The following is a 23717-nucleotide window of genomic DNA, read 5'->3' as shown; positions in this document are numbered from 1 at the left end:
CAGCGTCACGCAACATGGCGTAGCGACACAGCGGGCCCGCACGGAAGGAGGTAGGCCCCCTCCAGATCGCACGCGCCCGTCGATATGCCCCTGATCATGGGCCTAGCCGTCGTGCAGGCCCCCCCCCCCACCGGAGTCTGATCCCCCTGCCCCCGCCCCACCAGGATGGTCACCGCAGCCATGGGTCCGAGCTCCAGCCGGGTGGTACCAGGTTGGAACCACGCCGGCGGAACACAGCCGGTTACGGCTGCGACCGTCACCACGTCGACCACGCGTGCGCCACTGGCACCGAGTCACTGGAGAATCGTGTCCCGGCGTTGGAGCAGCGTGGCAGGAATTTCCGGCGTAACAGTGTGAATAATTTTTTGCATAATTAGGAATTTTTGACATTGGTTTCAAATATATCTTTTTCCATTTGAACAGAAGATTTACACGAACGAAATAGGCTATTATTCAGCCTTAACTGGTTTATGAACATTTTCCCTCTTACTTCATCTAACTGTGTTAATCTCTCCTGTCTCTTCCTTGCATTTATTCAGCTTCCCCTTAAAGCTATCTATGCTATATTCCTCAAAGGTCTGAATTTCCTGTCAAAGTTTAACCTACACTAATATCTGGATTTACCTTTCATGGACCGTTTAATATCTTACGTTCCACTGCAATCAATATTCTTCTGAATTTCTACTTGTGGATGATCATGTTAACATTCTGGCATTGAACATTGCTCACGGGTGGTGAATACTTCCTCTTTACCTATTTTCCTATCTGGTCCACTGCCTGCCCTTCCCAAACCATGTGGGTAGTGGTATAACCTCTATCTCCCAGCAATTGTTGGCTTTTTCTCCTACTCCTCTGGCATCTTCTCCTTCAAGCACCTCCCTGATTCTATCCCTTTTGCAGTTCTAGAAGTTCAAGGACAGCAAATGCCTGGGAACACCACCACCTGTAAGTCCCCTCCAAGCCACATACATCTTGGGCGCGATTCTCCGCTCCCACGATGGGTGGGAGAATCGCCGGAGGGCCGCTCTGGCACCCCCGTGATTCTTCCCCCCCCCCCAAATGGTGTGTCGCGTTTTGCGACATGCCGCTCGGAGAATCGCGGGCCGCCGTTTTTCACAGCGACCCGCGATTCTCCGACCCGGATGGGGCCTGCCGTTTCCGACAAGTTCACGCCGGCGGCAACCACACCTGGTCGCTGCCGGCGTGAACATGGAGCCAAAAGCTGTTTTGTGGCTTGTAGGGGGCGGAGAGGGGAGTGAGCACCACGACCGTGCTCGGGAGTGGACTGGCCCGCGAACGTTGCCAACCGATCGTCGGGCCGGCGTCTCAAAGGGACGCACTCTTTCCCCTCCGCCGCCCCGCAAGGTCAAGCCGCCACGTCTTGCGGGGCAGCAGAGGGGAAGACGGCAACCGCGCATGCACGGGTTTGATCCGTCGTGATGTCAGCCGCGCATGCGCAGATTGGAGGCGGCCAACCTGCGCATGCGCGGCTGATGTCATTAGGTGCGCCGGCCGCGTCATTCTCGGCGCGCCGGGCCTTGACGCCAGCCACAAGGTCCCGCGGCCGAGATTTACGGCACGGCCCTCCTAGCCTCCGGGGGGGGGGGAGAATAGGGGGAAAGGAGCGGCCTCCGACACCGTCGTGAACCTCTCCGGGTTTCACGACGGCATCGGGCCTTGCGGAGAATTCCGTCCCTTGACTTGGAACTATATCGCTGTTCCTTTGCAGTCACTGAAAAATCCTGGAACAGCATTGTGGGTGTATCTACACCACATGGACCACAGTGGTTCAAGAAAGCAGCTTACCACCACCTTCTCAAGGGAAGCCAGGGATGGATAACAAATACTGGCCTAGCCAATGACGTCCATAGCCTGTGAAATAATACATTTTAAAAATCTGATATTCTGCTCCTCCACTTCAAGCAGATCTCCATCCACCCCACTCCTGCTCCTCTACTCCATCCTGTGGACTCCAAATTCTTTCTAGTTTTTCTCATATCTTCCCCATACCTGTGTCAGCTCATTCCATCCATGGAGCTGCTTTGTACTTCATTGACCCAATTCCCACTAAACTAATAACCACCCATCTTATATCCGTCTGCCATTTTGCATCCTCCTTCTTTAAGACATTCTTTAAAACCCATCTTTGTGACCTAGGCTTTTTGCACCCACCCATTCTATTCTTCTTCATGTCTGCATCTATTTTTTGCTGCTGCCTTTCTGGAGCCCTGTGATATTTTCCAAGCTAAAGATTCTATATGAAAAGCAGCAAGTAGTTTATTTTAACTTCTCTCTTAGCTTGTTCAACATAACTTACAGAGCATGCTTGTCATCCACTCTTTATTCCAGTATATGGTATATTACTCATGTGCTGCCACTTTACCATACTTTCTGCAGCATCAGTTGACATGAAAGCAACTGTGAGGAAGTGGTATATTGGTCAGATCAATTTTAAAGTGGACTAACTCATTTTGGGAGAAGATATAACAGTATTCCAAAAGGTTGAGAAAGGATCATCAGGCTCACCATGCCGTGTGCATCCTGTCAACAGTGTACACCATCCCCACCTACCACCAGCTTCCCCATATCCTCCGAAGTTGTTCAATGTTGCTTCCCAGGAAAAGAAAAAGACCCTGAGGAAAAATCCAATTAAAGAAAAGCTCTGGGAAATTTCTGTCGCACTGGCAGCCGAGAAAGCTCTCAGAAACTGCGGTTGTCCATGACTCATCACAGTCCAAATAAAACGTTCAGAGAAGTAAACTCATAAGCAATGGCAAGATTTGCTTATTTTAAAATCATGAGTCAAGTTCTATTGCTTTAAAGAATGCGTGAAAGAAGGGGCCCAAGCAGTAGCATGCTATGACACACATTGAACAGTTATGCTTGGAGTGTGCTAACAGTGCTGTGCTGCAACAGGGGGGTTACGGATTGCACTGAAAACCATGAAAGCAAAGCGTGAGTATTTCATGCAAACCCATTTGCAATTTGAGATTGCGTTCTCAGCCCTATTGCGCCTCAGCACTGCCGACATTAATAACATGCAACAGAAATATAATGGTGCTTATGAATGGTAATGTAACTATAAAGTCCATGTGAGAGCTTTGAACTTATCAATTCTCAAAAGTGTTCTGACATTCTGATAATCGATAGAAAGGTAACTGAAGTCCAAAGGCAAATTATGACACTTCACATAAGGGTAATTTTGGACGGTTTTCCGAAGCAAAATGCAGTGGATGCTGGAAATCTGAAATAAAAACAGAAATTGCTGGAAATAAACAGTGGCTCTGGTGGCATCTGTGGAGAGAGAAACAGTTAGTGGGGAGAATTTTCCCAGGCAAGTGGGGGCATTTTAGGTTCATGTAGGGAGTCAAATCTCCTGAAATGAATGTCTGATCGATCCCAATATCATCCCGCCCTCCTCCGGGTTTCGGCAAGGCAGATTGAAGACGAGGTGGGAACCCCTTGGATCTGTTGAGTGAGTTGTCAGGATGTTTAAAAAGCAAGTTAAGATCTGTTTTAGCCCTCATTTTTGGATTTCCTAACCAAGGGACCTGTTCCTAACCTGTCAGCAACTCCCCAAGATCACCGAGGCATCTGCACAGCAGGAAGAGCTTCTTCAGTGAATCTAATGAGCCAGGAAGCCTCTCATCAGCCACATTGCAGAACCCCAGCCAAGAGACTACTATCCATTGTACTTCTTTCGGAGAGTACAATCGTTGCTTGGCAGAAGGCACTTACCTTCACTCACTTCATTTGCAGCTCTCTGCTGCTGGCCTTCACCGTGGCTTAGGAGCCACTTATGAAGCTCTACCTTGTACCATTGTTAGGGGCAAGAGACTATACCTCTGCCAACAGCTCCAGCAACAGTAGGAGTGACAAAACAGCTGCCTTCTCCCCAGATGTCCCTCCATAAGGCACAGGATTTTACACCCAAGATCCACCTGAAAGGAGGCGATTCCCAGCAGGATCTCCAGGCAGAGAATCCGCTCCCATGGCAGATCATTGTTGACATTACAGCCTCCTGGAATAAGGGGTTTGGCTTCATGTCTCTAGATAATGATCCTGGGTCTTACATGTCCAATAACATATCCACTGTGCTACAGTAGTCCTACTGGAAAATGATGCCTATTCTATTTTGCATAACAAGTTCTGAACTTCAATTAAAAAAAACGCTGGGCAATGAGACATATGAATCTGTTGCATTCGTCTCGCCCCAAAATTAATTTCTGATTGAGGTCACACTTCCTGAGCAAAATTAATTATGCGCCCAAACCGCATGCCATTAGTATATAGTTTGCATTCAAAAGAGGAAATGCTGGAAAATCTCACAGTCTGACAGCATCTGTTGGGCGAGAAAAAGAGCTAATGTTTCGATTCCAGGTGACCCTTTGTCAAAACTCATATTTTGCATTGTTGTTTATGTTGAATCAAGAATTTATCTACTTGTATGTTTCAGCTGACCCACATTCATTGCACATAACAGGGATCTACACTCAAACATTACCCTTTTTGAGCTCAGCTTTAACAGAGTAATCATTTATCTGCAAATGGACCTCATGCTTTCTCTTTTATGACTTTAAAACTAGGATTATTTTCATGTTCACTTATCTGAACAGGTTCACTTATTTAAAAACTGGGACCATTCGTGCTTCCTTTTCTCAACTGTTTTCAATGCCTTTGTTCTGAGTGTTGATTTAACGTTTACCAAACTACTTTTGAGGCAACAGTGGACAGGCCAAACTCTGAAGGTTTTGCCTCTTGGAAAAGTTTTATTAAGTTTCAGTTTGGTGAATGAACTGCTGTGCTATGTGGGAATGAGACATACCATCACAGACTGATTCTGATCAATCGCAGGTGATTGATGTTGGAACAGTTCACAAGTGGGAAATTGAGGAGAACTAAAAGATCAGGAACAAAGGATGAATTTCTACGGGTTAATTTTCATTGGGGAACTTAAAACCAATGGAAAATGTTTTTTTTAGAAGCTAACTGCATTTAACCTTTGTTAAATGTGAATGTTTGATACGGACATGCCGGAAAATATTCCAGTTTCTAGTATTATAATTATTCGCTAATAACCTTAACTTTTAAAGTAAGTAAAGAAAATTATGCAGAGTTGCATATTTTGATAGTAGAACTCCTGTAAACTGCTCATCTTTGTGTTAGAATGGATAGGTAATTTGTAACTTCCTGCCTCCAGTGTCAACAACCTTGTTGCTCCTAGATGTCAAATATGCATTGTTTCTCATTACTGATGGGCCCACCTGTTAGAGGTGCAGTCATACAATGAAAACTTTTTTTATGAATGGAAATGAAGGGGATAAATCACTTCATATTATGCAAAATGATGAATGACCAGAATACGAACTGCAATACTGCTGTAAGGACTTTCAACTAAAAACTGTGAACTCGTACTAATGTGGGATCAACACAATGCTGTAATTGATTCCTGATCAGTGAATTATTTAAGATACGATAGGCAGTTCAAATTATTTTCCGATGAGCTTAAAGTGACTGCACTATTATTTTTCTTTTTAAAAAATATTTTTATTCAATGCTTTTAACATACAAACATGAAAATATCAAAACATCAACATGAACAGAAGGGGTGAATCCCTCCACTGAACCCACAAAGCAAACTTAACAGGCGGGATTCTCCTGGATCAGCGAAGTGGCCTGACGCCGGCCTAAAAAATATCGTGAACCACTCCGGCGTCGGGCTAACCGGAAGTTGCAGAATTCTCTACACTTCCGGGGGCTAGGCCGGAGCCGGAGGGGTTGGCGCTGCGCCAGCCGGCGCCGAAGGGACTGCTCAAGTTAGCACATGCGCAGAACCGCCGGCGTGGTTCGTTGTTTTCTGGCGCATGCACAGGGTGGTGTCATCTCCGCGCCGGCCATGGCAGAGCCTGACAGGGGCAGAAAGAAGAAGTGCCCCCACAGCACAGTCCGCTCGCAGTTTGGTGGGCCCCGATCGCGGGCCAGGCCACCGTGTGGGCCTCCCCGGGGCCCAATCCCCCCCGCACCCCCCGAGGACTGCACCAGCCGGCCTACCAGCCAGGTCCCGCCGTGTGGGACCACGTCCAATCCACGCTGGTGGGAGTGGCCAAAAACCGACGGCCGCTCGGCTCATTGTGGGCCGGAGAATTGCCCGGAGGGCCACTGCCAACGGCCCCCGACCGACATGGCGTGATCCCCGCCCGAAAACCGGTGCCGGAGACTACGGCAGCCGGCGTCGGAGCGGCGTGGCAGGATTCGTGCCCCCCCCCCGGGATTCTCTGACCCGGCGGGGGTTGGAGAATCCCGCCCAATGTTTCCAACCCAAGGTCACTCACCCGTACCCCTGCCTTCGGTGTCTCCGAGTCCCGCCAACACAAGAAGATTCGTCTCCGGGCTATCAGGGAGGAAAAGGACAATACATCGGCCTCTCTCCCACCTGAACTCTGGATTTTACGACACATCGAAAATCGCCATCTCTGGTCTCGCAACCACCCTTACACCCAGAATCCTGGACATAACATCCGAGAACCCTTGCCAAAGCCCCCTCAACTTTAGACACGCCCAAAGCATGTAGACTTGATTCCACCCCTCCCCCCCCGCCCCAGCATACAAGCCACACCCATCCTCCACCCCTGCAAAGAACAGGCTCATCCTTGCAAACATCATGTGGGCTCTATGCACCACCTTGAACTGCATGAGGCTTAACCTCGCACATGACGAGGACGCTTTCACCCTCCGCAAAGCCTCTTTCCACGTCCCGGCCCTCACACCCCGCCCAACGCCTCCTCCCATTTGCGTTAATCTCCTTCAGCAGAGCGCCCTCCCTCCCCTGCCGATCAGCCATACCACTTTTTAAGCCAGCCCACGTCATGCGCCCCTCCTGGCCCACCCCCAGATGTCCACTGCCATCTCACCCTTTCCAACTGCGGCACACCAATCACATCCATGTCAGCATACCTCCCCTTTCACATGTCCAAACAAAGAACCAACCCATCCCCCCCCCCCACACCTTCCCCCTGACAACCCCCTACTTCACTCCCGTTAACTAGCCTGCCCAGCTAGCATGATAGCCCCCACCCAAGGCCTTTGACTTCCCTTCCCCTTACAATTCACCCCTTCACCCCAACCCTCCCAACAACCAACAAATTAAGAAAACCCAAAGGCACACACACCATCACTGTTCCCCCATCGTAACCTGCCCCAATCCACCCATCCAACATGCCCCACAATTTGCACAAAACTCCTCTCCAAAGTCAATATCCTCACACTCCTCCAGGTCCACGGTCTGTCATAAAGTCCATTGTGTCCTCCGGCGGGTCAAAATAAAATTCCTGCTTTTGATGCTTCATCCACAAGTGGTCAGGGTACAACACGCTGAACTTCATCCCCTTCTTGTAGAGGATGGCCTTTATCCGATTATACCTGGCCCCCCACTTGGCCAGTTCCGCACTCAGGTTTTGGTAATCTGCAGCTCATTCCCCTCCCAGGTGCACTTTTTGGTCTGTCTCGTCCATCTCAAGATCCTCTCTTTATCCAGGAACCTCCATCACCCTTGGTGACTCCCCGACCTGCGGTCTACTCCACAATGCCCTGTGCACCCGATCCACCTCGAGGTGCCGGCCAAAGGCCCCCTCTCCATCGGCTTCTCCAACATACTCGCCGCAAACCTGGCGGACTCCGTTCCTTCGATGCCTTCGGGCATCCACATGATCCTCAGAGTCTGCCTCCTGACTGCTCTCATGGTCCTCCACCTTTGCTCTCATCCTTTTCTGACTGCACATCACCATCCCCAACTCCGCCTCCAACGAGGTCATCTGATGCTCATGCTCTGCCACCAGCTCCCCCACCTTCTGGATCGCTGGGCCCTGAGCCGCCGGCCTCTGCTTCACCCGCTCGATTGTCGCCTAAATGGGTCCACCACCTTGGCTAAATCCTCTAAGGCCTCCTTCCTTTGCTGATGGAATTAGCCATTAAGAACCCCACCAGCTGCTCTGTCGACCAATGGGAGGGCAGAGCTCCCCCGGACATGTTCTCCGCCATTTTCACCTCTGTTGCACCACAAAAACTTTCCTGCTCCAACTGCTCTCTCTTCCTCGTGGCACTCCTCGTCTGATGAGCCATACACCAGCCCCACCAGAGGAGTCTTACATTCCCTGGGTACTCATGCACCTTTTGCCCTCAAACACTACACAATTTGGGTGGGAAAGGACTGAAAATACCCACCTCGAGCGGGAGCTACCAAATGTGTGACTACTCACTCCATGGCTGCCACTGGAAGTCCATTTTTGAACCTTCGGATGCAATCAGGCACTGGATCAATAGATACAGACTGGTGGTTGTGAGACATGTTAATACAAAAAGGACCAAAAATTAATTTAAAAGCACCTCATCAGGCTCATGAAATAGATTATGCAAATATTAGTTACGATAGAATGATTTTGAAGCTACGAGGTTCAGATAATGGGTGTAAACTGCTTGAGCATCCCTTATGTGGTTAACATTAACGCTTACACATCGTACATTTGTGTTCACTGTAAGATTTTCTTTATCGTGGAATAGGTCAAAGCCAGTCCATTGTTTCAGGTTTAACCTGAACTCTACATGGACAAAACCATAGAATTTGTTTCGAAAGAACGGTTTGCATTTATATAGTGCCTTTCATGACCATCAGATATTGACAATTATTTTGATGTGTACGCACAGTTGTAGGAAGCACAGCAAGATCCCACAGTCGCACTATAATAATAATCAGATAATCTGTTTTTTAGTGATATAAATTGATCAGGATAACTCCCCGTTCTTCAAAACAGTGCCATGGAATCTTTTATGTTAAGCTCAGAGAGCAGATGGGACCTTGGTTTATCATCCAACCTGAAAGATGACACCTTCAACAGTGCAGAATTCCCTCAGTACTGCACTGGAGTGTCAGCCTGGATTTTCGTGTGTAAATCTTTAAAGTAGACTTGAACCCACAACATTCTTACCTCATAGGTGAGGGTAACAACTGCCAATTCCAATTTTTCTCCAAGGTACTGAGTGTAATAATTCTGCTGGAATGATGCTGCTTATGATCCCTCGCCCTAATTTTCCATTGCCTGCGAAGAGTGGGGGATTAAAGCACACAGATCAATGGAACACACTGTCCTCCATGTTGTTCCTCCTCCTGCATCCTCAGTGTTTTGAAATTAAGATTAACACATTCTTTTGCGGGAATTCAAAACTGGAACTCCTCAGCCTCTGTCTTTCCTTATTTTCCTACAGCCTCCAAGCTTTAAAATGCCCAAATTTTCTGTTCCTGATTGCTACTTATTGATTATTTTTTTCAGTTTTTGTCATGCCTAAGAGCACGGCCCTTTGTTTATCCCTGCCCTTTTCTCTTAATGGTTATTAAAAGCTTGATTTCAGTTAGTTGATGGAAGAGGTTGATTGCAGAACAACAGCATTTGCAAAGGTGTGTGGTCAGTGCAGGAATGTGCTTGAAAAGTGAAGGCAGGAGAAAAACAGAATAGGCTGGAAACACATCGTACGGACGTCTGTCGACATCTGTAAAATTACAAAATTATATTCCAGTTTGACAACATCTCGATTTTTAAAATTCTCATCCTTGTCTGCAAATCTCTGGATGACCTTACCCCTCCCTATCTCTGAGATCTCTTCCAGTCCTGCAACCATCTGAGATTTTTTCACTCTTCCAATTCTGACTTCTTGTGCATCACTAATTTTCATCCCTCCACCCTTAGTGGCCAAACCTTCAGCTGCCTAGGCCCTCAGTTCCGAAATTCTCCCCTTGAACATCTTCAGTTTTCCATCTCTCCTCCATTAAGAAGCTCCTTAAAGTGTACCTCTTCGACCAGGCTTTTGGACATCTGTCTTAATTGCTCCGTATGTGGCACAATGTCACATTTTGTTTCTATTAAATACCTTGTAAATTGTTAATTTTCTGGGTGACGATCCTTTGCCGTATGTTTTTGAATAAAGAACACCTTTTATCCTTACCGCTGCTGATGTTCTGACTATTGGCAGCTTTTTTCCTTTTATTTCTAGCTGGCTGACTCTTTACTGGAGCCGAATTTGATATTGTTGCATGTGTCCTCAAACTGTCAGTCAATAACGCTCACTCAGCCGGTTTCCAATTATAGTGAAACTTTTTATATTGTGAATTTTGTTTCCTGGCAAGCATGTTCTTCTAATAAAGGGTCCCATTGTTTCCTACATAGCATAGAGATCCAATGTAACACAACGCAAGAGGAAATAAATAGTTTAAGGAGGCTTTAAATTAGCATTAACAGCTGAAAATTTCTCAAAGGAAAAACAGAATACCGTATGTGAAAACCCCACCATGCAACAATATTTTTCTGTGGTTTCTGGATTTGAATGTCTGTTCCAGCATCTATGGTTGGAAATATTGTGAACTGTGAGGAGATAATAATAGACTTCAGGAGGAAATAGATAAACTCACCAAAGCTCCTTCAACATCACCTTCCGTAACCACGACCTCTACCACCTAGAAAGACAAGGGTAACAGATGCATCACTACCTGGTAGTTCTCCTCTAAGTCGCACTCCAGCCTCACTTATCACCGTTCCTTTACTGCCACTGGGCCAAAATCCTGGAACTTCCTCCCTAACAGCACTGTGTGTATACTTGCACCAGATGGACTGCAGTGGCTAAAGAAGGCAGCTCAACGCTACCTTCTCAAGGGCAATTAGGGATAGGCAATAAAAATGCCCAAGTGACAGATGAAACTTTATGCAGAGAAGTGAAGCAATGCACTTTGATAAGAACAAATAAGGCAATATTACACATTCTTCCCTTGTCTGCGTGGGTTTCTCTCAAGTGCCCCGGTTTCTTCCCATAGTCCAAAGACCTGCAGCTTAGGTGGATTTGGCCATGGTAATTTCCCCTTAGTGTCCAAAGGATAGATGGAGTGGCAGGGGAGTAGGCCTAGATAAGGTACTCTTTCGGAGGATCGGTGCAAACGCGATGGGCTGAATGGCCTTCTTCTGCACTGCAGGGATTTTGTGATTCTGTGAAATAATGGATACAATTCTCAAGGGGGAACAGGAACAGAGAGACCTGGGAGCATATGCGCACAAATCATTGAAGATGGCAGGATAGGTTGGGAAAGCTGTTAATGGGGCATACGGAAGCTCGGGCTTCATGTGTGAAGGTGTGGGGTATAAAAGCAAGGTCGTTTCCGTGATCCTTTGTAAAACACTGGATTGTTCTAAACTGGAATATTGTACCCAATTCTGAACATCACACTTTAGGAAGGATGTGAAAGCTTTAGTGCGGGCGCAGAATGCAATTATAAGAATGGTTTCAGGGGTGAAAGTCTTCAGTCATGTGAATAAATTGAAGAAACTGGGACAGTTCTTATTAAAGAAAACATTCAGAGGAAATTTGATAGAGGCATCCAGAACAATGAGGGAGTTCAAAAAGGTAGTTAGGAAGAAATTTTCCCATTGGTGGAAGGATAGAGGACCAGAGGGCACTAATTTAAGGTGTTTGTCAAAAGAACCAAAGGGAACATAACAAAAACATTTTTACACAGCAAATGAGTAGTTTATGGTATCCAGTGCCTTAGAGTGTGGTAAAGGGAGATTCAGTTGTGGCTTTCAAAAGGGAATTGGATAATTATCTGAAGAGAGAAAACATGGAAGGCTACAGGGAAAAGGCAGGAAAGTGGGACTAGCCGAGTGGCTTTTAGAAAGAGCTGGCACCAACGCAAAGGGCCAAATAGCCTCCTTCTGTGCTGTTACCGTTCTATAAGTGCAGAGGAAAAATTAGTTTTGAGAGATGGAAAGGTGAGACATGTCTGAATCTATAGATTTCACCATCTGTGTGCAGATGTGGAGTTGGAGGTCAGTACTTTCCCATTTGCAGCCACACACTCTGCCACTAGCAGTTGCCCATCAAAGAGAGTTGGAACAAAATGAGACAGTGGTTATTGTCTTGTTTTGTTTTTCTGACAGCTAACTGTGCCTGCGGGCAGGGGTGCTGCAAGTTGGACCTGTTTATCTCTTTCCCACTGACAATGACAGCTTCATCAGCTATTGTTTCCTGGGAATAGAGGATCCTTCAGTGTGACTATACATTGATCAGTCAAGCAAGGCCTTCTTTCAGAGTGAATAAGATTCAAAAGTCATGGGTGTTCAAGCAAACCCACAAAGTCTAAAATCAAAATGAAATGACAGCAAAATGGCTCTGCCTAAAAGGTTAATGAGTTTTGAACATTGGTTTAAATACCCTGAGAATTTCTGGGTTACATTTCATCTCATTGTCAAACAAAGATCATCAATCATGTTTTACAATGTGAGTCAAATTAAAATAGTGTTTTTGGAACAGGACAATATATCAGTTAGAATGTCAAAACAACGTTTTGGGAATTACCAAATATCCTTCAGTCACAGCCCTATCAATACCTGGGGATGTATGTTTGAGATCTAACACACACCTGTGCCACAAAGGGAAATGAATAGAATGTCTGCTATCTGCTGGGCAGAATATTTTCATTGCACTTGTGCATTTCTCTGAAGAGTGCACACTTCACAAAACATACCTTCTGTTTAGGGCAATTGTACATAACACCTTTATTGTACTAAACACAATTTAGTGTCCAAAGATGTGCAGGTTAGGTGGACTGGCCATGATCAATGTGCGGGGTTACGGGGATAGGACGGGGGGGGGGGGGGGTTCTCTTTCGGAGGGTTGTTAAGACTTGATGGGCTGAATGGCCTCCTTCTGCAATGTAGGCATTCTATGGATTTTATCTGTTTTCCTACGATTAATTGAAATCAAAACATGATACTTCAATTATATATGGTGGAACCTTGTCAGCATTCACACTTTTGGCATTGTGAAAAGTTATTGGCAGTTGTCTGTTCACTAACCTGGTTGCTCAGTAATTATGCATTGCTTTGCTATATAATCACCAAGCTACTGAAGTCATTTTTAATTTAATGTCTGCCAATAGAAGCAGTCACACTGCAGCCACGGGCACATTATAACTATAAAGAAGCAAACATGCATGCCTCGGATTACACCCAGGATCTCCTTGATCCTACGGTGGCTGTTGAAAGGAGTGCAAGGATTCTTGCCACTCATGCTCGAGCTGTTTAACAGGGGCCAGAAGAAGCAAATTGATGAAGTGAAACTGGACAAATGGTGTTTGGGGGCTGCTGCTCTCCACTGGTGTGCTTCTTCCCTGATGCCCAATTCTTTATTCCTTTTGACGGGATATGGACATCTCTGGCAGGGCCAGCATTTGTTGTCCATTCCAAGTTGCCCTTGCACTGAGTAGCAGTTAGGGTTCAACCACATCGCTGTGGGTTTGGAAACGCATGTAAGCCAGCCTCGGTAGGATGGGAGATTTCCTTTCCCAAAAGCACACGGGTGAACCAGATTAGTTTTTATGACAATTGATGATAGCTTCATGATCACGTTTCGGAGAATAGCTTTCTATTATAATTTAACCTCACAATTTAGATTCCACCAGCTGCCATGGTGGGATTTGAACGCATGTCCCCTTACATTAGTCTGAGTCTCTGGATTGTTGGTTCAGTGACATTGCCACTACATCACCATTTCCTTAGCACCCACATAAACACATCTGGGGCAGAATTCTCCGCAAGGCCCGACGCTGTCGTGAAACCTGGAGAGGTTCATGACGGCGTCGGAAGCCTCTCCCAGCCCCCTATTCTCCCCTACCCGGGGGGATAGGCGGGCCGTACCGGGAAACTCGACGGCCGGGCCTTGTCCCTGGCGTCAAGGCCCGGCGCGCCAAGAATGATGCGGCGGTGGCGCCTAATGACGTCAGCCGCGCATGCGCGGGTTGGACAGTTCAAACCCACGCATGCGCGGTTGCCGTCTTGCCCCTCAGCTGCCCCACAAGACGTGGCGGCTTGATCTTGCGGGGCGGCGTAGGGGAAAGTGTGCATCCCCATGAGACGCCAGCCCGACCATCGGTGGATGGGCACCGATCGCGGGCCAGTCCCCTCCCGAGCACGGTCATGGTGCTCGATCCACGATCCGCCCCCCCTAGGCCCCACACTTACCTGGTGGGCCATGTTCACGACGCCAGCGACTAGGTGTGGTTGCCTCCGTCGTGAACAGGTGGGGAACGGCAGGCCACTCGGCCCATCCGGGTCGGAGAATCGCGGGCCGCCGTCAAAAACGGCGGCCCGCGTTTCTCCGAGCGGCGTGTCGGAAAACCGGACACACCATTTGGGGGGGGGGGGGGAAGGGAATAGCGGGAGGTGCGGGAGCAGACCTCCCGCTATTCTCCCACCCATCGTGGTTTTCGAGAATCGCGGCCCTGGACTTCCATAACATCTTGGAGCATTTCAGAAAATGAATATTTCTCTGTCAGTCTCTGCAGGTATTAACTCATCAACTCCTTGGTTCTATATTTTTTAAAAATTCCATGGGATGTGTGCATTGCTGGCATTTGTTTCCCATCCCTAATTGCCCTGAAAAGGTGGTAGTGAACCGCCTTCTAGACCTACTGCGGTCCATCTGGAGCAGGCGCAACTACTGTGCTGTTAGGAACGGAGTTCCAGGATTTTGATCCTGTGGGACAGTGAAGGAACAATTAAATAATTACAAGTCATGATGGTCTGTGGCTTGAAAGGGAACTTGCAGGTGGTGACATGCTCATGCATCTGCTATCCTTTTCCTGGTTGGTAGAGGTGGTGGGTTTGGAAGGTGCTGACTAAGGAGCCTTGGTGAATCATAGAATCATAGAATTTACAGTGCAGAAGGAGGCCGTTCAGTCCACCGAGTCTGCACTGGTCCTTGGAAAGAGCACCCTACCTAAGCCAACACCTCCACCCTATCCCTATCTCCCAGTAACTCCACTTAATCTTTTTGGACACTAAGGGCAATTTTGCATGGTCAATCCACATAACCTGCACATCTTTGGACTGTGGGAGGAAACCTACGCAGACACGGCGAGAAAGTGCAACCTTTAGACAGACAGTGATCCAAGCCAGGAATCGAACCTGGAACCCTGGAGCAGTGACGCAACTGTGCTTGCCACTGTGCCGCCAGATTTTTGAAAAATTTTGTTTAATGCATCTTGTATTTAGTGCGCACAGTTGCTACTCTGTGTTGGTGATGGAGGGAGTGAATGGTTAATTTGTTGGATGAGTTGCTGACGAAATGGGCTGCTTTGTCTTGGATGGTCGAGCGTCTTGAGTGTTTTTAGAGCTGCACTTATCCAGGCAAGGGGAGAATATCCCATCACACTCCTGATTTGTGCCTTGTAGATAGTGGACAGGCTATGGGGAGTCAGGAATGAATTACTCGCTTCAGGATTCCTATCCTTGAATCTGCTCTTGTTGCCACACTATTTATATAGCTGGTCCAGTTCAGTTTCTGGTCAATAGTTTATCATAGAATTTACAGTGCAGAAGGAGGCCATTCAGCCCATCAAGTCTGTACCGGCTCTTGGAAAGAGCACCCTACCCAAGGTCAACACCTCCGCCCTATCCCCATAACCCAGTAACCCCACCCAACACTAAGGGCAATTTTGGACACTAAGGGCAATTTATCATGGCCAATCCACCTAACCTGCACATCTTTGGACTGTGGGAGGAAACCAGAGCACCCGGAGGAAACCCACACACACACGGGGAGGATGTGCACACTCCGCACAGACAGTGACCCAAGCCGGAATCGAACCTGGGACCCTGGTGCTGTGAAGCAGTTGTGCTATCCACAATGTGCTATCCACCAGAATGTTGATAGTGGGGGATTCAACAATGGTAATGCCATTGAATGTAAAGGTTAAGTTCTCTTTTGATGGAGATTGTCAGTGCCTGGCACTTGTGCGGCACAAATGAATTTGCCACTTATCTGCCTAAGCCTTAATATTATCCAGGTCTTGCTTCATATGGACATGGGCTGTCTCAGTATCTGAGGAGTCACAAATGGTACTGAACATTGTGTAGTCATCAGCAAACATTCCCACTCTGACCTTATGTTGGAGGGAAGGAAACAGATGAAGCTGGTTTGATCTAGGACACTACCCTGAAGAACTCCTGGAGCGATGTTCTGGGACTGAATGATTTACCTCCAACAGTCTCAACTATCTTCCTTTGAGCTAGGTATGACTCCAACCAGTTGAGGGTTTTCTCCTGATTTCCATTGACACCAGTTTTGCCAGGGCTCCTTGATGCTGTCTTGATGTCAAGGGCAGTCACTCGTGCCTCACCTCTTTGACCCAAGGCTGTAATGTGGTCAGGAGATGAGTGGCCCTGACGGAGCTCAAACAGTGTCAGTGAGCAAGTTATTACTGAGTAAGTGCCAAGAGTAGACTGATATGACACCAATTGGCCAAGTTGGATTTGTCTGCTTTTTGTGGACAGGACATAGCTGGGCATTCTTCCATATTGCTGGGTAGATGTCAGTCTTGTAACCAGATTATTTATGTGGCTGATCCAGTTCAGTGTTTGATCAATGGGAACCGCTAGGATGTTGATTCTGTCTTGTTGGAGGTGGAGGTCTTTGATTGGCACTTGTGTGATGCAAATGTTATTAGCTCCATATATTCAGATCTAGCTCTAGCTGGAATTGCTCTGTAACTTGTCATACATTTCTTCATTTGTAAAACCTTTAAAGCAAAATAATTTTCTCTTGTACAAGTGCATATTGCTGTAACACAGCTAAGATAAATGTGAAATGTTTCATTTACTATAACTGTGGTTTGGACAGTAGTGGATGTTCTGAAAATGGTGTCTGTGTTCTTTTTGGTCTGGGAACAGGATAGAACTTTAAGCTGAGAATGAAAGATTTACTTCACTGAACTAAATTTTGAAATTAACCAGTCCGCAAGGGAAATGTGTAAGAGAGAGGAGGAGGAGGAGGGAAACAGGGAGCAAGTTGGGTTGAGTGCCACAAATAAGAAAGAAGTATCGAAAAAATGGTTTCATTTACAAAGAACAAAGAAAAGTACAGTACAGAAACAGGCCCTTCGGCCCTCCAAGCCTGCGCCGACCATGCTGCCCGTCTAAACTGAAATCTTCTACAATTCCGGGATCCGTAACCCTCGATTCCCATCCTATTCATGTATACGTCCCTGCTTCCACCACCTCCTCCGGCACCGAGTTCCAGGCACCCACTACCCTCTGTGTAAAATAACTTGCCTCGTACATCTCCTCTAAACCTTGCCCCTCGCACCTTAAACCTATGCCCCCTAGTAATTGACCCCTCTATCCTGGGAAAAATTCTGTGACTATCCACCCTGTCTATGCCCCTCATAATTTTGTAGACCTCTATCAGGTCGCCCCTCAACCTTCTTCGCTCCAGTGAGAACAAACCAAGTTTATTCAACCTCTCCTCATAGCTAATGCCCTCCATACCAGGCTACATCCTGGTAAATCTCTTCTGCACCCACTCTAAAGCCTCCACATCCTTCTGGAAGTGTGGCAACCAGAATTGAACACTATACTCCAAGTGTGGCTTAACTTAAGATTCTATACAGCTGCAACATGACTTGCCAATTTCTATACTCAATGCCCCGGCCAATGAAGGCAAACATGCCATATGCCTTCTTGACTACCTTCTCCACCTGTGTTGCTCCTTTCAGTGACCTGTGGACCTGTACACCAAGATCTCCCTGACTGCCAATACTCTTGAGGGTTCTACCAGATCTGTCCAATATTTACTTATTGAAAGACAGCTTTTACAAAGAAACCCATAATTAACAAAAATTCTCGGTGTACATGATTGAATCAGACTTGGAGCTATCAAGACTATTTTAAGCACCCCTGAAGGCTGTTATAGATCAGTCTCCTCACAGACATTACTGATGAAGAACTTTTATCTGAATAAAGCTTATTATCCTAGAGACACTTACGGAATTAATTCCCTTTATACGGAGATTAATTTCTCTGTTACACTAGTGTAGGAGTTTAATTGAGCATCTTAATGAATAAGCTAAAATTGGCACACCTTTGGAATGTCTGAATGTCCATGTTCCCATTCTACTGCTGCATTCTTTCTTCTTCAGGGTTTTGAAAAACAAATTTTCTTCCTGACCCATCTGTGAGTTTTTTTGTCTGCAGTTACTGTTGTATTACAATATTATTCAACAATAAATGTATCTTGAACAAGTAATGATTTCCTAAGGTTTGTTTTAGCAAGCCTCTCTTGTATTGGTGCCATCAGGGTTGGGAAACAGGAGATTACAGGATTGAGCCTGCAGGGGGAGGCATTGAGATACTTTTGTCATTACTTTTCACTTTGTGACTCAACAGGAGCTGATACTCCTGCTTCCTTTCTAACAACTTAACTTGCTCAGGTTTAGAACAAAATAAAGAAAATGTTTCCTCCAAATAAAAATGATCTTAAAGAAAGAACTTGCATGTATATTGTGCTTGCCACAACGCCTGATGTCCCCTTTTGCATCTAATGAAGCACTTTTGAAGTGCAATCGCTGTTGTAATGTAGGAATGAGGTTGGATAAGGGGTGGACATTGGCCAGAACACCCAGGGAGAACTCCCCTGCTCTTTTTCGAATACTGGTCCAAGATCTTTTACGTCCACCCAAGAGGAAAGACTTCCTCTTAGCTTCTTGCTTAGCTTCTCATCTGACATTAACTATGATTTTCTGATAGCTTGGAAGTTGAATACACTGCCTGGTGTCGTGCTGAGACGTAGAGCGCTTGAAGCTGGTGAGTCTGGTTTCTGATCCATGTTGAGTCAGTAAAAGTAAATATCAGCATAGTCCAGAGGTAGTGCTCGTGCTCTGAGTCAGAAGCATGTGAGTTCAAACTGCACTCCAGGACCTAATCTCATAATTTAAACTGACAGTCGGGCTGGACAGTAAGGTGTGTTTTCAGAGGTAACTTTCAAACAAGATTCTCCCCTCTGATGTTTTGGCAGATGCTTGGAAAATAGCAGGATAGGTCTTCCAAAGTCCTGGCCAACATTTATCCCTCAATCAACAATGGTCATCAGTGTCATTTTCCATTTTTGGACCTTGCTGTCCGCAGAACTGGCTGCCACTTTGACCACAAAATAACAGTGACTGCATTTGAACAATCATAATTCAGAGATTGCAAAGCACTCTGATATGTCCTGTGGATTTTTTAATTTATCAATTTACAGGATGTGGGTGTTGCTGGCTAGGCCAGCATCTGTTGTCCTTTCCTAGTTGCCCTTAAGAATGAGCAACTTAAACTGTTGCAGTCCCTGAGGTGCAGGTACACCCACAGTGCTGTTAGGGAGGGAGTTCCAGGATACTAACCCAGCGACAATGCAGGAACGACAATATATTTCCAAATCCGGATGGTGTATGACTTGGAGAGGAACATTCCAGTGGTGGTGTTTCCAGGTATCAGCAGCCCTTGTCCTTCTAGATTATAGGGGTCGTGAGTTTGGAAGGTGCTGTCCAAGGAGCCGTGGTGACTACCTGGCAGTGCACCTTGTAAACTGCTGCCACTGTTCATCGATGGTGGAGGGATTGTATGTTTGTGGAAGGGGTGCTGCTTTATCTATTATGGTGTCAAGCTTCTTGAGAGTGATGTTGGAGCTGCACTCATCCAGGCAAATGGAGAGTATTCAGATCACACTTCTGACTTTGCCTTATAGATGGTGGACAGACTTTGGTGAGTCAGGAGGTGAGTTACTCGCTGCAGGATTCCTAGTCATTGACCTGCTCTTGTAGCCTTGTAGTATTACAGTATTTATATCGCAAGTCCAATTTAGCTTCTGGTCAATGGTAACTCCCAGGATGTTAATAGTGGGGTTGAGTGATGATAATGCCATTGAATGTCAAGAGGTGATGATGGTCAAATCCTCTCTTGTTGGAATTTGTCATTGCCAGGCACTTGTGTGGCACGAATGTTGCTTGCCACTTGACAGCCCAAGTCTGGATATTGTCCGGGTCTTGCTGCATTTGGATATGGACTGCTTCAGTATCTGAAGAGTCGCAAATGGTGCAATCATCATCAAATATCCCCACTTCTGACTTTATAATGGAAGTAAGGTCAATGTTGAAACATCTAAAACTGGTTGGGCCAAGGACATTACCCTGAGGAACTCCTGCAATGATTTACAGGAACTGAGATGATTGGCATCCAACCACCACAACCAGCTTCTTTTGTGTCAGACATGACTCCAACCAGCGGAGAGTTTTCCCTCCAGGATTCCCATTGACTTCACCATAGACACCATAGAATCCCTACAGTGCAGACGGAGGTCATTCAGCCCATTGAGTCTGCACCGACTCTCTGAAAGAGCACCCCACCTAGGTTCTCTCTCCCACCATATCCCGCAACCCCATCCAATCAACACATCTTTGAATAGTAAAGGGCAATTTAGCATAGCCAATCCACCTAATCTGTATATGTTTGGACTGTGGGAGGAAATCGGAGCACCTGGAGGAAACTCACACAGACACGGGGACGTGCAAACTCCATGCTGACAGTCACCCAAGGCCGGAATTGAATCTGGGATCCTGGCTCTGTGAGACTGCAGAGCTAGCCACTGTGCTATCATGCTGCCCCAGTTCAGTTTTGCTAGTGCTCCTTGATGCCATACTCAGTCAAATTTCATTTCATTTCATTTCATTTTCAAATACTGCTTTGATGCTAAGGGCAGTCACTCTCATCTCACCTCTGACATTTAGCTATTTTGTCCATGTTTGAACTAAGGCTGTGATGAGGTCAGGAGCTGAGTGACCCTGGTGGAACTCAAACTGGGGTCCATGTGCAAGTTATTGCTACAGCTTGATAGTGCTGTTATTGGCCCCTTCCATGACTTTGTTTGTGATCGGGAGTAGGCTGATGGGGCAATAATTGGCCGGCTTGGACTTGTCGTCTTTCTCATATACAGGGCATACCTGAGCAATTTTCCACATTGCCGGGTAAATACCAGTATTACAGCTGGACTGGAACCGCTTGGCTCCGGTGTGGCAACTTCTGGAGTCTTCAGTACTATTGCCAGAATATTGTCAGAGCCCGAAACCCTTTTCTAAGGTGCTGTCCAATGCAAGTTCTTTCTTAGATCACACCTGGATTAGTAGTGAGGCTGCTACTGCCAACGTCCCATGGCTAGGAAGGAGAGGGAATATCAGCCTGGGTTTCAGGGCCTGATTACTGTTCAGTGTCTCCACACTAGAAAATGGGTATTTGATGAACTTTGAGGATACGGGGCGGGGTGAGGAGAGGAGAGGCTCAGACTATCTTGATGGTGAGAAAGCCTGTAGAATCACACCTCTGAAGAATGATCACTTTTGAAAGATACCAGAGTGGGCTTGTAGTGTCTATGTGATTGTATCTGAGAGCAGTCAGGTGAGAATAGGAAGGAAAAAGAAAGAAAGCTAGTTTAACAACTATTTGACCTGTGCATTTCTCCCTGCATATTGTTGGAGGAAATATCAGTTGCACCATTTGAGACATGAATATTAGGATTGTGTGTTACAGGTTGTCAGTTATTTCAAGTAAAGAACTGTGAATGTAGAAACAGATTGACATAACCTAATCACAGTGTCCAAACAAAAACAACAGATGTATGTGCCACTTTAATAATATTGCATGTGATCGAAAAATATTGATTTAATTTAATAATGTGTTACTTTTGCAAATAGCTTGACTGGCTGTCCCATCGAAAATGAGGAAAAAGCTACAGATTATAATTACAAGACTTTTTTCCCTTTAAGTTACTTCCCTCACCTCTCAAGCTATAAAGTTGTTAGCCATATTGGTCTAGGGTTGCTTGGCATCTGTATTTCTTTGATACCATCTATGCCTGAGGTGGCCCCGTGAATGTTTAGCAGCAGGGAGAACATCGCAACTAAGCCCAGCCCTCGAGTGCTATGCACTCCTAGCAGGTGTCAATGGATAACAATTTGAAGAGAGCTGCAAAAGCAGCGTTATCTTTTCCACACCTGAAATTGGCAAATTCAATGCAGATGATAGATTGAGCTGTCCTGAGCTGTATGGCTTAGTACTGCACTATGTGTATTAGTCATTATCAGTCAACGGGTGAACAGATTTTTTGTCTATGCAAGAATGAAACACCTAACCTGGGTCCTGACTAAGTTTACCGAGTCAAGCAGGATGAGGAAGATCAACCATGATCATCCCTGTGGCTACTGATCCATGACTCCAGCAGGTTATGTGGATCCAACCCCCAACCGAATCTGTGAACCCATATTCCCCTTCAGGATGTGTGGAACCATATCCCCTGCAGAATCTGTGCACTCATATTCCCCCACAGTGTCTGTGTACCCATATGTCAGAAGGACCATTTGGAACCACAACCTAATGGGAGCCTGTGGAATAATAAGCCAGCAGGACTCAGTGGAATTATATGCAGTGGAACCCTGTGGAGCTACACCAACAAGATCCTGTGGAACTCAATGGGAGATACTGGAATTGTAAAGCAGCATCTTTTGCAGGGGATGGATGACCTGGGAGGAGAGCAGTCAAAAGAAACAAAACAGTATGGTTCCAAGTTCTGACTTACAGGAGAGTTTTAATCTGTTACGCAGAATGTTCCTTTAGCTGCAGAGAAAATGCATATGTACAGCTTTCAGACTGAAAGCAGAACACGTATGAGAGTTAGTGGAGCCCTTTTGGCCTTTCAACAATTTCTAGTCAATGCTACATTAGCAGAACTCTTAGCTGGCTCTTGAGATTTGAAAGGTTGGAGACCGCTGGTCTGGTCTTTTAATTCTGACCTCTAGCTGCTGCCAGCACTCTTGCCATTGTTTCATCTCTTGTTCTAATAATTATTCCTGACACGTTATCTCAATCCCATCACTAATAATTATTCCTGACACGTTATCTCAATCCCATCACTAGTTTGAAAATACTTTTTAGAGTTTGGTGATGTGATGTGGAGGGCAAAGTTGATGGTGAATAACTTATGGAATTAAACTGAATTATAATCAATGATCTGTTATCTTTGTGCCTGTGATAGTGCTCGATGTTTGTGCTTCACCAGGAAAAGAATGATTAAACTGAGTATTGGCAAATTTCTCCCTCTTTTCCGGCGACAATGTCAAGTGCTGTCAGACACACCAGCTGACTTGTGCATTCAAGTCGCCTTACATTTCTTTGGGAGATAGCTTTAGCAGGTAAACAGACTGTTACTTCTCATGCTAATTATAGCTACAGGACTGGGTTCTCCGAATTTGAGGCTATGTCCGGAGGAAGTGTCTAGTTTTATGATGAAAACGCCAGCGCCGCCTCCACACCGATGCTCCACCCTGGTGGGGGGCTAGCAGCCGTGCCATGTACAACTCGACTTAACCGCCGGAGAATTGCTGAGTCCATGGCTGCGCATGCGCAAGGCGATGATCTGCAGCGTTTGTGCCGTACAACATGGCGCAGGCTGCTTTGTGCAGGGTAGATGGATTAACCATGCTAAATTGCCCTTTAATTGGAAAAAATGAATTGGGTACTCTAAATTTCAAAAAAAACCATAGGATTATACAGCACAAAGGACATTGTGCCTCTGCTTGCTCCTTGAATGAACTAACCAATTAGTTCCACTCCCATGCTTGTTTTCCTATAGTCCTGCATTTTTTTCTTTTCAGATATTTATTCAATTTTCTTTTGAAAGTTACTAATGAACCTACTTCCACCAGCCTTTCAGGCAGCACATTCCAAACCATATAACAATTCACTGTAAAAAAGAATTCACCTCATCTCCCACTGGTTCTTTTTCCAATTACCCTAAATCTCTGTCGTATGGTTACCAAACCC

General features: G+C 46.1%; 1 protein-coding gene across 3 annotated transcripts in view; it reads left to right on the top strand.

Annotated features, from left to right (window-relative positions):
• The window catches only part of bcas3 (BCAS3 microtubule associated cell migration factor), a 1085633-nt gene that overhangs the window by 265468 nt on the left and 796448 nt on the right, over nt 1-23717 (top strand). The gene's annotated exons all lie outside the window — the stretch shown is intronic.

Source organism: Scyliorhinus canicula, chromosome 12, assembly GCF_902713615.1.
Source record: "Scyliorhinus canicula chromosome 12, sScyCan1.1, whole genome shotgun sequence".
In the NCBI taxonomy this organism is placed as follows: Eukaryota; Metazoa; Chordata; class Chondrichthyes; order Carcharhiniformes; family Scyliorhinidae; genus Scyliorhinus; species Scyliorhinus canicula.
This window is presented reverse-complemented; position numbering and strand designations above follow the sequence as displayed.